Source organism: Narcine bancroftii, chromosome 11 (genome assembly GCF_036971445.1).
Source record: "Narcine bancroftii isolate sNarBan1 chromosome 11, sNarBan1.hap1, whole genome shotgun sequence".
Classification (NCBI taxonomy): domain Eukaryota; kingdom Metazoa; phylum Chordata; class Chondrichthyes; order Torpediniformes; family Narcinidae; genus Narcine; species Narcine bancroftii.
This window is the reverse complement of record NC_091479.1, coordinates 80848511-80860360: the sequence shown is the minus strand read 5'-3', so window position 1 is coordinate 80860360 and position 11850 is coordinate 80848511. Positions and strand designations below refer to the sequence as shown.

At 39.9% G+C, this 11850-nt stretch overlaps 1 long non-coding RNA gene across 2 annotated transcripts; it reads right to left on the bottom strand.

The window, feature by feature from the left end:
* Positions 1–2129: 2129 nt before the first annotated feature.
* On the bottom strand, positions 2130–11832 carry LOC138745572 (uncharacterized). 2 transcript variants are annotated; one of them, XR_011346344.1, is made up of 4 exons: positions 11715–11832; positions 6101–6312; positions 4616–5054; positions 2130–2711 (listed from the first exon to the last, which is right to left on the bottom strand). It is a non-coding gene; the product is annotated as an uncharacterized lncRNA (long non-coding RNA). The 2 variants fall into 2 exon arrangements; XR_011346343.1 differs by lacking the exon at positions 6101–6312.
* Positions 11833–11850: the final 18 nt, after the last annotated feature.

The window sequence follows — 11850 nt, the reverse complement described above, 5'->3', positions numbered from 1 at the left end:
TTCTCAGCTCTGTGTTGAATGGCTGACACTTTGTGTTGAGATGGTGAACCTTAGTTTAGATACCCCATTTAGGGGACACATCAACTCCACTGTGTCATTAGAGACACAGATAATCTTCATTAACTGTCTTAAAGCATGGAAGAGACACCATCTGTGCCTTCTCTGGATAATCCTCCAAATCCTTAGGTAGAATTGGTGAAACAATGTCCACAATCACTCCCCAGCTAGAAGGTTTTAATCAGGGATAACCAGGTCCAAAGGTGGGATTCATCATCCAAATTCCTGATTCTGAATTCATGATGCAGGTAAGGGAAAATACTTCAAGTATATTTTCAAATACTTTTTTTAATGTAACTTCTCCTGTTATCTCAGCTTTGATTATTCAGAATGAAGGAATATCCAAAAAGCAACACATCAAGTTTCTGCAATTGATACTCATGCACAAGCAGCAGGACTATACAACAACCCCAAAACCTACCCAATGATTACCAACCCCCTCGCCTCCTCCTCCCTCAATCAAATGTCACCTTCCCCATATGCTGTTGCATCTGTGGATCCTGTAAAGAATTTAGTCACCTTAGAACCTTAAGAATCCAAGCAACCCTCAGAGAGACTGTCAAAGAAGGATAGCAGTTAGCTCATCTGCCATCAAAACTGCCTTAAGTGTTAGACTCCTGCTATGATGCACAGTGATTGAATGGAAATGCATATTGACAAAGCATCAGTATACTTTTAGTCAGGACTCTCAACCTTTTTACTGGCCTCCCTGTACATCATTTTGTTCCCCATATACATGAGATACATTTTTCTGCTCATGGCAATACAATAAAAAATCTGTGTAAATGTTCTATTCACTGAAACTAAGAGTGATGTCATCACTCTCAATTAGATATACCCAGTGCTGCCACTACCTCCAGGACATGCTCCTGCTTACATGCTTCACAAAGTCAGACCGTCTAACTCACTATCTACCCGACTCAGATTGGAATCTTTTCACTGTGTTTGGGACAACCACTGTCGCTACTTTCACATCAAAAGCTTGGCTGCAGGGATTGAGGTTTTCAAGTTGATTGAAGTTGAATTGCTCGTTATTCCCAAGTAGTGCAAGTGAGATGAAGTGAAAATACTGTCGTGATGCCAGACTCCCCTTGTCCTCTCTCACCAATTGGGCATTTTCTTCATGCTGTCCAGATAATATGAAGATGGAAAGAAGGTGAACTTGGGTAGATTCATTCTTTAAGTAGATAGCTTGTGAGCACTGCTAGAAATTACATGCTGAAGTTGTATTATTACCGATTGTATTATGAGACCTGACCATTAAAGTAATCTGATCTCACTCTAAATTGATGTGTTTCCAAAGATCAGCTCTGCCTTATGGACAAATAAAAACACACACACACACGTGTGCAATCTCAATCACTCCGGTATGTTTCTAGGGGAAATAGTCCCTCAAATAGCGGTAAAGTGAACTAATATAATTCCATAAGGGATAAGACTGTTGGAGATAAATACAATTTCTTATACAATTGGTAAGATTTAATGAAGTGTTTGAAGAGTCCATGAATCATAACCTGGTCTCTCTGACAAAAGTTAGCACCAACAGTGAAATAATTATTGAAATGATTTTATTTAAAGTTGCTGTCTTTGAAATTGTTCCAAAACAGAAATAAGATATTTTTATGGTTATGATTTCATTTATTTCTTTTGAGTTTCTTGGGTTCACACCAATGTTGACCAGCACTAAACCTCCAGATTTGCTACTGAACTGTGTTGACGAGACTTGTTAATTCACTAAACCAGCATTTTTATTTACTACACCTTCTATCAATACTTCCCCTACCCCAATTCTGTGAACCCTGGAACAAGTCATCAGCTTCCTTTCTGAATACATTAATTGATATGTAGAGTTTAAGTAACAAAGAAGTGGAACTGAGGAATGAGCTGGTACAGAAAGGCAGAAAAGTTATAGGGAGACAGAAAATGAAGGAAAGAAACAGAGAAAAGTTAACTATTTAGTAGTCAGAGAAAGAAAAATAATATACTGAGAGAAAGAACATAATGACAAACATAAAGAGAAAAAGACCATCCAAGAGATAAGGAGTAAAGGATAAATAAACAGAACAGATAGAGATGAAAAATAGACATTTATACGAATGAAAGACAATAAAGAGAGAGGAGGAAAAACAGTCAAATTAAAAGAAAGACAGAGTAATGGTGAGTTACATTTAAACAGAAATATAGATGGAGAAAGACAGAAATGCATGTGGGCAAGTGAGTAAGGACCATCATTCCACATACACTATTAATAAAAATAAGTAAAGGCAGACCCAGTTGGAGGTACATGAATGATGAAAGCTTTTAGCTAACAGCATTTCTCCATGGGTCTTGTACTGTGATAAAACTGAGCAGTGATGAACAATGTGATCCAACAGTGATGGAAAGAATTCCCCTTCTGCAGCTTATGACTACTTCAAATTGCGTTATTTAGTTCTATCTACATAGCCCAAGGCTATGCAAAACAACCATAATGAAATTATGCATTCATTTCGCATGGAAGACAGTGAAGCAGCCTCTTGAATTGTACTCCAGAATGTCATTGTAGGAGAGTGAAAAACTTAAAAATAAGATATATGCAGATCAGTCATATTAAAGTAATGGTGGTTTAAAAGCTTTGGCACGTCTCCAATGTTCAAGTTGTGTGATTCTTCTACCTAAAAAAAAAACACAGGATTTCTTATTTTTCCTTGGAACTTTATTTTTGTCACGTCGACTGCAAATTATAATATAATTCTGGAACTAGAACACTTAAATACAATTTTGATCTTCTTAATGCACCCAATGACAGGCAGAATTTAGCTGAAGTACAGTAATAAAAACATAAGTAGTTAAGTCAACTACTGCTGGAGTTTGGGTGAGTAAAACAGGCTTGAGATTAAGGTTTAGATTTGGACCGTAGTAACACACACAATATCAAATAGAGCCACTGTGGTGATACAACCACTACACTGGCTGCACTCCTACCAGCCTACTGCAGGGGGCAACCACTGTACCTGCAGGTAGGCAACCTGGGAGGCTGGCCCCACCTGCCAGATGTCAATCAAAGGCCATGTGTAAAGACTCCAGTCGACCCCTTCGGGGACAGTCAGACAAGTGGAATATACAAGTTTAAGTTAATTAAAGCCTGTTGTAGAGTCTGTGGACTTTACGTCAGAATTATTCACACAGCAGTGCTCACAGCCACAAAATCAAATAGCATGGAAACAGGCCCTTCATTCCATTTATCCATGATAAGTAAGATGCCTACTGAACTAGTCCTATTTGCTTGGAGTATTGGCTTGGTCCATACCCCTATAAACATTTCTATCTATGTAACTGTCCACATGCCTTTTAAAAACCATGATTGTATCTGCCTCTACAAACTGGCAGTTTGTTTCAAATATTCATCACCCTCAGGTCTCTTAAATCCTTCCCCACTCACCTTAAACCAATGTCCTTTAGTTTCAGACTCCTCTACCCTAGGGAAAAGATTAAGATTATTCATCTTACCAATGCCCCTAAGGTCACTCCTTAGCCTCTTAGGCTCCAGGGAAAATAGTCCTAGACCTAGCCTCTGCTTATAATTCAAGTTATAACTCATGAATCACTTTCTCACCCGATCAAGTTTAATGACTCTTCCCATAGCGAGGTGACCAGAACTGCATGCAGTATTCCAAATGTGGCCTGTCTAATGTCTAGTACAGGGGTAACATCACTTTCTAACTCCTGTAATCAATACACTAACCAATAGGTATACCAAACAACTTCTTCACCACCCTGCAAAGCCATGTTGTCACTTTCAGGTAACTATGTACATGTATGAATTAATATTTTAATAATAGTTCCTTGTTTTTTTTTTAATTTTTTTATTTTTCACACTATAAACCATATTGACCAAGATACATACAGATATTTTTTTCTCTATAATATTTCCTTGTTTAGTGGATAATATTGCTGCTGGCTAATTAATTAATGCATGAAAAATGATGAAAGTAAGATATGTTCCAAATATTTTTCTAACTAAAGTATAAATTTGGTGGTGAGAGGACAGTTTGACAGATCACAATGTTTCAATAATCGTGTAATTTGTTGTTGTGTGATTGATGTATTCCATAAGTCGGTTATGTGTCTTCAACAAGTCTGGAAAGTATGAAAATCTGGTAATTCTATACATGATATTCTTTAACTCCCATTCTCATGAACCTTGTTGGGAACCAGCACTCTCTTTAAGTATAAGCCTAAGAGACATAGTTCCTTCTTCTGAACTATTATAATCTAGATAGACTTGCAAATTGGCATGGTATGGCAGAAAATTTGTCTGTGCAAAATGGATTCTCCTTCCTGTTCTATGTATATTTACATATTCAGATCAGCAAAAATTTAAAACAAAACTCCTGATATATTCCATGGGTACTATTGGTGCCATGTGAGAGATAATTCCAAAAAAGGTGAAGACAAGACATTGCAAGCAACCCTCAAAAACTCAATAGTGCCTGATAAAATCTGAAGCAAGGATCTAAACATTATATTTTGAATTCAAGAAAACAAGTACATTTGCAAAAAATTAAAAATCACTTACCACAACTTAGCTGTCTTGAGAATATAATCTTAGGCCATGTTTCAAAGTAATTTTTTGTTATTTCTTCTTTTGGTTTTCTGAACAGGATTTCTGTCAATGCTCATCCTGAGGGAACCATTCAAACAGTTCAGATATTCCAGTTTCTGCAGTACGGAAGGGTTCTTGACCGCTGATGTCTGTCCTTACTGAAAGCATGGCAGATGGAAGAAGGCTACACAAGACCATAACAACGTTCAGAATGTTGTGGCATTAACCAGCACTTTAAAGCAGCATTCTCCGCATGTTGCACTATCAATAGTGTCATCTCTTCGACGAAATATTACATCAAAGTTCCATCTGCTCTTCAGATAAATGTAAGGATCTTCCTGGTAAAAGAAGTTGTTCTACTGGCCAGTAATAAACCATTATTGAATATTGTTCATGAGTGAGCAGGTGGCACCTTCCATTGAGAAGAGAAAATAATTTAACAAGGGTTTGTAATTTCTTAAAAATTAGACCTCCAAGTGGCAGATTAAATTTTTATAAATGAAAACAAACTAAACAGTTTCTGTAAATTTAACCTAAGCAAATTGTTGAAGATAAAATTAAATGTATTAATATTAACCAAGCTTTTAAACTATTCTGAGCTGAGAGGATTGTGATGTTTGAAAATAAAAAGCTGCAAGGATTAATTTGCAAGGGTATGGTGTGAAGCAAACCAATTATCCCTGAAGTAGAAACAAACAGCTGATCCCAGTCTCTCGCAGCTTTTGTTTCTGTCACATCCTTTTGTATTGCACTGAGTTCTAGTTACCTACCCCCCCCCCCTCCTTCATTTAACACATTGTCTCTTCTGGTGTTGATTTTTTTTCCTTTTAATCAAACAATTGATTATACTAACAATATTTTCATATATGGCTGTCCTGCAATGAGCTACTTCGTGGTATCAATTCTCTTCTTGGTCAAATCTGTAATTGGATTATGCCATTGAGAAGTGGGGCAAAGGTGGCTGCAAAGTTCAAAGTTCAAATTTATAGGCATACATGACATCACATGCAACCCCAAGATTCTTTTCCTGCGGGCTAGGCAGAATTTCTACTTATCAATAGTGTAAACTGCACTCAAGCAAGGATGCCGATACAAAAAGAGAGAAATGTAAACAAACTAACAATGCAAAGACAGAAAAAAATCCAGTAATAAATAATCTGCAAAGTAAGAGTCCTTAAATGAGTTGGTTAGGAGACTGATAACGGAGGGGTATCAACTATTCCTGAACCTTGTGGTATGAGTCCTGAGGCAGAAGTGAGAACAGGGCATGTCCTAGGTGGTGTAGATCCTTGATGATTGCTGCTGCTCTCCAAATGCTACGTTCCATGTAGATTTTCTCAATGGGAGAGTTTTACTTGTGATGTACTGGGCTGTGTCCCCTATCTTTTGCAGGACTTTCTGCTTAGAGGTATTGGTGCTCCCATACCAGGCCATGGTGCAGCAAGTCAGCACACTCACCATGACAGATCCGTAGAAGTTTTCCAAGGTTTCTGATGTCACACTGAACTTTCGCAAACTCCTGAGGAAGTGGAGGTGCTGACGTGCTTTCTTCACGATGCCATTAGTGTGTTAGGAAAGGCCCCCCCCGCTCCCACTGAGGCAGTGACTCCCAGGAATTTAAATGTCTTCATCTTCTCCACGTCCAATCCCCCAATGATCACTGGATCAAACTAAAGAGAAAGAGCAGAACAACTAGTACCACCCTTTCTTAATTGGCTTATAGCAACAAGATTCCTAGGAAGAAAGCACAGACCATCAATTAAAAAAATAAATAAATAAAATTTGCAATGGAATGAAAACTGCTGTAAAGCAAAATAAAAAATGAGTAATTAGTAAAAATGCATATGGAGTACTTTGACACATACAAACCAAACACAATTAAACTTTAGAACTTGGTTAAGACTGTTGTCTATGTTTCTCAACTATACATGGTAATCACATCTGCAGAACAGTCTACAGTCTTTGTGGGAACTGGGCTCAGAAGATGATAGGCTGGAGTCAGGATCAGTTGCAGGAAATTTTGACACTTAGAAAATAAAAACTGAAACAGACTAAAGCCAAAGTGGAGTTATGAAAGTAAATCATGTTTGATAAATGTTAGATTTTCTTTAGGATGTAACTAGCTAAATTGGTCTCACTACAACAGGTAGCCCTCATCCTCACTGAAATATTTTGTCTTATTCCACTTTACAATTTGACTCAAGGTTTGTTATTCAATTTTATCCAAAGTATCAATGGGTGCATTGTGCACACTCTGTTCATTGGTCATGGAGTCAAAAAGTCATGGAGAGATTCTGCGAATGAAATAAATCATTTAACTCACCAAGTATATGACAACCATCAAGCACTTATTCAAACATCCATTTTATTTTCCCCACATTAATGTCAACCCCCCCTCGGATTCTACTATTCACCTACACACTTGGAGCAATTTATGACAGCCAATTAACTGATCCATCCATATGTCTAAGGGACATGGGAGGAAACTTGTATAACTTGAGTAAACCTGTGCAATCACAGGAAGGGCACACAAACTCTACACAATCCACACCGAGGTCAGGATTGAGCTCAGGCTGTTGGAGATGAGAGGAAGAGCTCTGCCCCACTCTGTTGCCATCAAGACTTTGCATGCTTCGAGTATCTTTATCAGGAGCATGTGCATGTAACAGAAGGAATGAGCAAGAATTAAAATGTTTGATGGGGTGTGTTGGCAGCTGGGATGTGTTGTAGCTTGTGTGTGCTCTGGCACATTCTGTTACATACATTTGATTTCTTTATGTTCTCATGTGCAACTCTAATGCACAATGCCCTTCTGGATGCTTCATTGTCACTTCAGATTACCTTGGCCCAGCAATTCCTTTAAATTACTGGGGACATTATCTTTTTTTAAGTATTTCCTTTAAAATTATTCTCTGTCCCCCTGGAAATTGCTTGTTGTTATGGAGCCCAGAGTGGACTGCTTGCTTTGGGAGTCTGGTGATAGGCACGTTAACATTGTGCCTACACATCAAACCTGGTTGAATGCAATTAGGGGATATTGGTCTGGGATATGACACTGATCTTTCAAGTTCAAGTACCTTTATTTGTCGCTTTAAAACCATCCAGCAAAGCAGTGGCACAGTAAAAAAAATGACAGCATTCTCCAAGACCACTGTGCTACATAAAAACAAAACAAACTACAAAAACAGCATAAGTACAGTAGCACCAGGTCTGAAGAGGCCGCTGCAAGTGACTGCCACGCTTAGCTGCTACTATATCCCCACAGGGCAATAAAACATCACAAAAGTAAATTATTTCTCTTTCACTAAGACTACAATTTACACAAAACCAGTTAAAATATCTGAAAAACAGTGCTACAATACATTAATTATCAAAAACTAGGCAATGGGCACAGTAAAGACAGGTTACAATGTCATTAGATTCTAGATGGTTGTAGAGTGCGTCGAAAGAACCAAAGACTTGTTGATCCAAACCAAGGTTTTTATTAACTAGAAGAATGGAGCATATCACATGTAGGTCGACCAGTCCAGAATGACCTGGTCTGGCTCGGAGCTTTAAGACCTGCCAGTAGGCGTGGCTACGCTCTCAGCCAATCACAGTCAACCTACACTATAATCTGTACATATACACATTGGTGATAGAATCTGTGTTATCACATTGGTAAAATGTCTGAATGAAGAAACCGTTTTCCCAGTCCGGAGAGGCCACTGTGGGCCATCTTAGGCCTGGTTTACCAGAATCTATGGACTCTAGATGTTAAAAGTCCACCAGCTTGTGAGGAAATCGCTCACAGTTCACAATCCCTTGGAGCCCAAAGCCTCGGCACCGTCCACCGCAAGGCCCCATGTTCCAGGACAAAGCATCCTCTAGGAGCCCCAAACCAAGCACACGACTCCATTGCTCCTGATACCACAGAACTCCTCCTCCGACTACGCCACGCCAACGGCAACAAGCAACACCAATGCTGAAGACCGAAGGCCACATCTCTACAACAGTGGCTCAGTCCCCTCAACTGTCAAGGCCACAGCAGAAGCTCTGTTCCGTCACCAGTTGAGTTTGCCCAACTTTGCAGCTTCTTCGTGGAGGTCTGCTCTTGCTTGGCGATTCCCTTATTGCAGCACCCATCTTCATCCAATCAAAGATTGTGCACGGCACCTACTTAGAGTCACTGTAGCACCAGATCTGGAGAGGCCATTGCGGGCTGCTGCCACGCCGTCATCTTTGACACTTATCCCGCCAGTAAATGTCAGGAATATGTGGATGCAACTTGGTGGTAATTCTTCAATATTTTGAGAGGCCTCCACAAATTCGCCATATCTCTGACACAACAGGAGGGCCTAGTTCACTGTGGCTCAGCTGGTGCATTCGTCACAGTAAAGCCGTAATATAGGATACCACAGGCTTGGTGTTCAGCCCACTGCTTATTGCAATGTATATTGATGATTGGGACCTCAATGCAGTGCAATTGATAAAAGAGGTTGCAGATGATAGAAACAAATGATCATGGGATTGACTATGAAGAGGAAAATTTAAGGTTGCAGGAACTTAGCCAGTTGGGCAGAAAATTGGCAAATATAATTTAGTCCAGTAAGTGTGAGGTAATCTGTTAGGGAAATTGCAAAAAAATGCACAAGAATGTACAATAAATGGTGGATTTTGACTTGAGTAAAGAAATAGACAGGCTTTAATATCCCTATCCGAGGATGACATGCGGGCTATCTCCAAGAGAGTAAATCCAAGGAAAGCATGCACTCTGGACGGAGTACCCAACCGAGTATTAAAAATTTGTGCTGACCAATTTGCTAATATATTCTTGGATATCTTCAACATTCACTCCAGCAAAGCGTGGTACCCATTTGTTTCAAACAGATGTCAATTGTACCCAAGAAGAGGGTAGTAACCTGCCTGAATGACTATCAACAAGTGACAATCACTTCAACAGTGATGAAGTATTTTGAAAGGCTGGTGTTTAAGCATATCATCTCCAGTCTAAGCGGCAGATGCCACCTCACTGGCTCTGCACAATCCCTGGAACACTGGGACAGCAAAGATGCATACATCAGATTGCTCTTTATTGACTGCAGTTCAGCATTTAACACCATCAACCCCTTAAAATTGATCAGCAAACTCAAAGACCAAGGATTCAACATCCCACTGTGTGATTAGATCTTGATTTCCTCACTGCCAGTCCACAATCAGTGAGAATATCTTCTCCACAATCCCCATCAGTACCACAGGGTTGCATTCTTAGCACCCAGCTCTACTCACTATATAGCAATGATTGTGTCACTTGGTATGACAATAACATCATCAACAAATTTGCTGACGAGACCTTGGCACCTTATTCCTATGCTATCCCTATGTATATTGATTCACTTAATATCCAGAAATCTGCTTTGAATGTATTTCAACGTTTGACCTTTCACAGCTTCTCAAGATAGAACTCAAAAGATTCACCAGCTGTTAAGTGATGAATTTTTTTCTTTATCTCAGTCATAAGCCTATTCCTTATTTTAAGATTATGGCCCCTGGTACTAGACTCTCCAGCCAAACAAAACTTCTTCCATGCATTCATCTGTCAAGCCCTGTAAGAATGCTCTAAGTTTCATCATAATCAATATGATTCTAGAGAATAGACCTAGAGTACATAAAGCCTCTTTTTATTCAAACACCATTGTAGGAAACAGTCCAGTAAATCCTTGCATGTATATCCTGTTTCAGGTTCGTGCATTTGTTGGTGCGATGCCGTTACAGTGCCAGCAACTGGGGTTCGAATCCGGCGCTGTCTGTAAGGAGTTTGTATGTTCTCCCTGTGTCTGCGTGGGTTTCCTCTGGGTGCTCCTGTTTCTTCCTACCATTTAAAACACACTGTGGTTGTAGGTCTACTGGGTGGCACGGGCTAGAGGGCCAAAAGGGCTTGTTACTGTGCTGTATATCTAAAAAAACATTCACGGTATGGTCTCACTTAAGCCAACTTATCCAATATTCTACTTTTTACTCATAATTTCCTTTAGTTTCTTATCCTCATTTGACTCTTTGTTGTCTGGTAGATTTTCTTTCCCTTACTCAAAGACAGACACAAATTCTTCCATCTCTTTTATTTGCTCTTGCGAGTTTATTTTTTTGTAGACCCATGGATGGCCTGGTAGCACAATTTTTGTTTCTTGCCAGCTTATTCCAACTTCATTTCATTTCTTATCAATTTCTTGATTGACTCTTTGCTGACTTCAAAAATTATCCCAATCCTCAGGCCTGGTGCGTTCCCCTTAATTTAATACCATCTGTAAAACTTCACGATTAGGTTGGATAGCTCTTTCTCAAATAGGACAGATTTAATGAACCAAATGGTATCTATCAATCTCATAGCTACTCTGATTCCAAAAGCAGAGTAGCCCTACTGGGTTTAAACATCACATTTATTTAGACTACATTTGGAATAGTGAACAGGCCTGGTCTTCATTAAAAAAAGCTATACAAGCATTGTAATGGCCCGCCCCCTGATGACACTCTCACCTGGACTCCTCCCCTGGGACCCAGGCCATTATGGTCAGACCACTTTTCCCTTCTAAGCACTTTCCTTGCCAGCTTAAGTCTTCTGTACAATAAAGCCTATTGTTCCCCGCAGTCTTTGTCATTGGGACAACTGGTAGTGCCCAACAGCCTTTTAACAAATAGTTTCAATACCAAAGCAGAGATGTTGATGAGATTTCTATTGAGAAAATGTGTGGCCTTTTCTCAATGATCTGGTAGAAATGTTCAAAGTAACAGATTTTGAACTAGGAAGTTGTGATTTAAATTATCATGCGAAATTAACAGGAGCCAAAAGCACAATTCGTATAGTGGCCAGCACAACGACTGGGTTCGAATCCCGCGCTGTCTATAAGGAGTTTGCACGTTCTCTTCACCCCCCCCCCCCCACCAAACCCCGGTGTCTGCGTGGGTTTTCCCCACCCTTCAAAACGTACCGGGCGGGGCCTGTGGGTTAACCGGGGGACGGGCATTTGGGAGACACGGGCTGATGGGCCAGAAGGGCTTCTACTCAAAAATAAAAAGAAATGCGTATAATAATTACAAATCAATCCAAGGAGCAATGAGAAGAAGTTCATCCGGCAGGGACAAGGGAGGGCGCGGAGATCCCGGGCCGGTGGATCGAGAGAGCGGCGGAGCCAAGTTTCACCGGGCAAGGGCAGGCGCATGCGCACACCGTG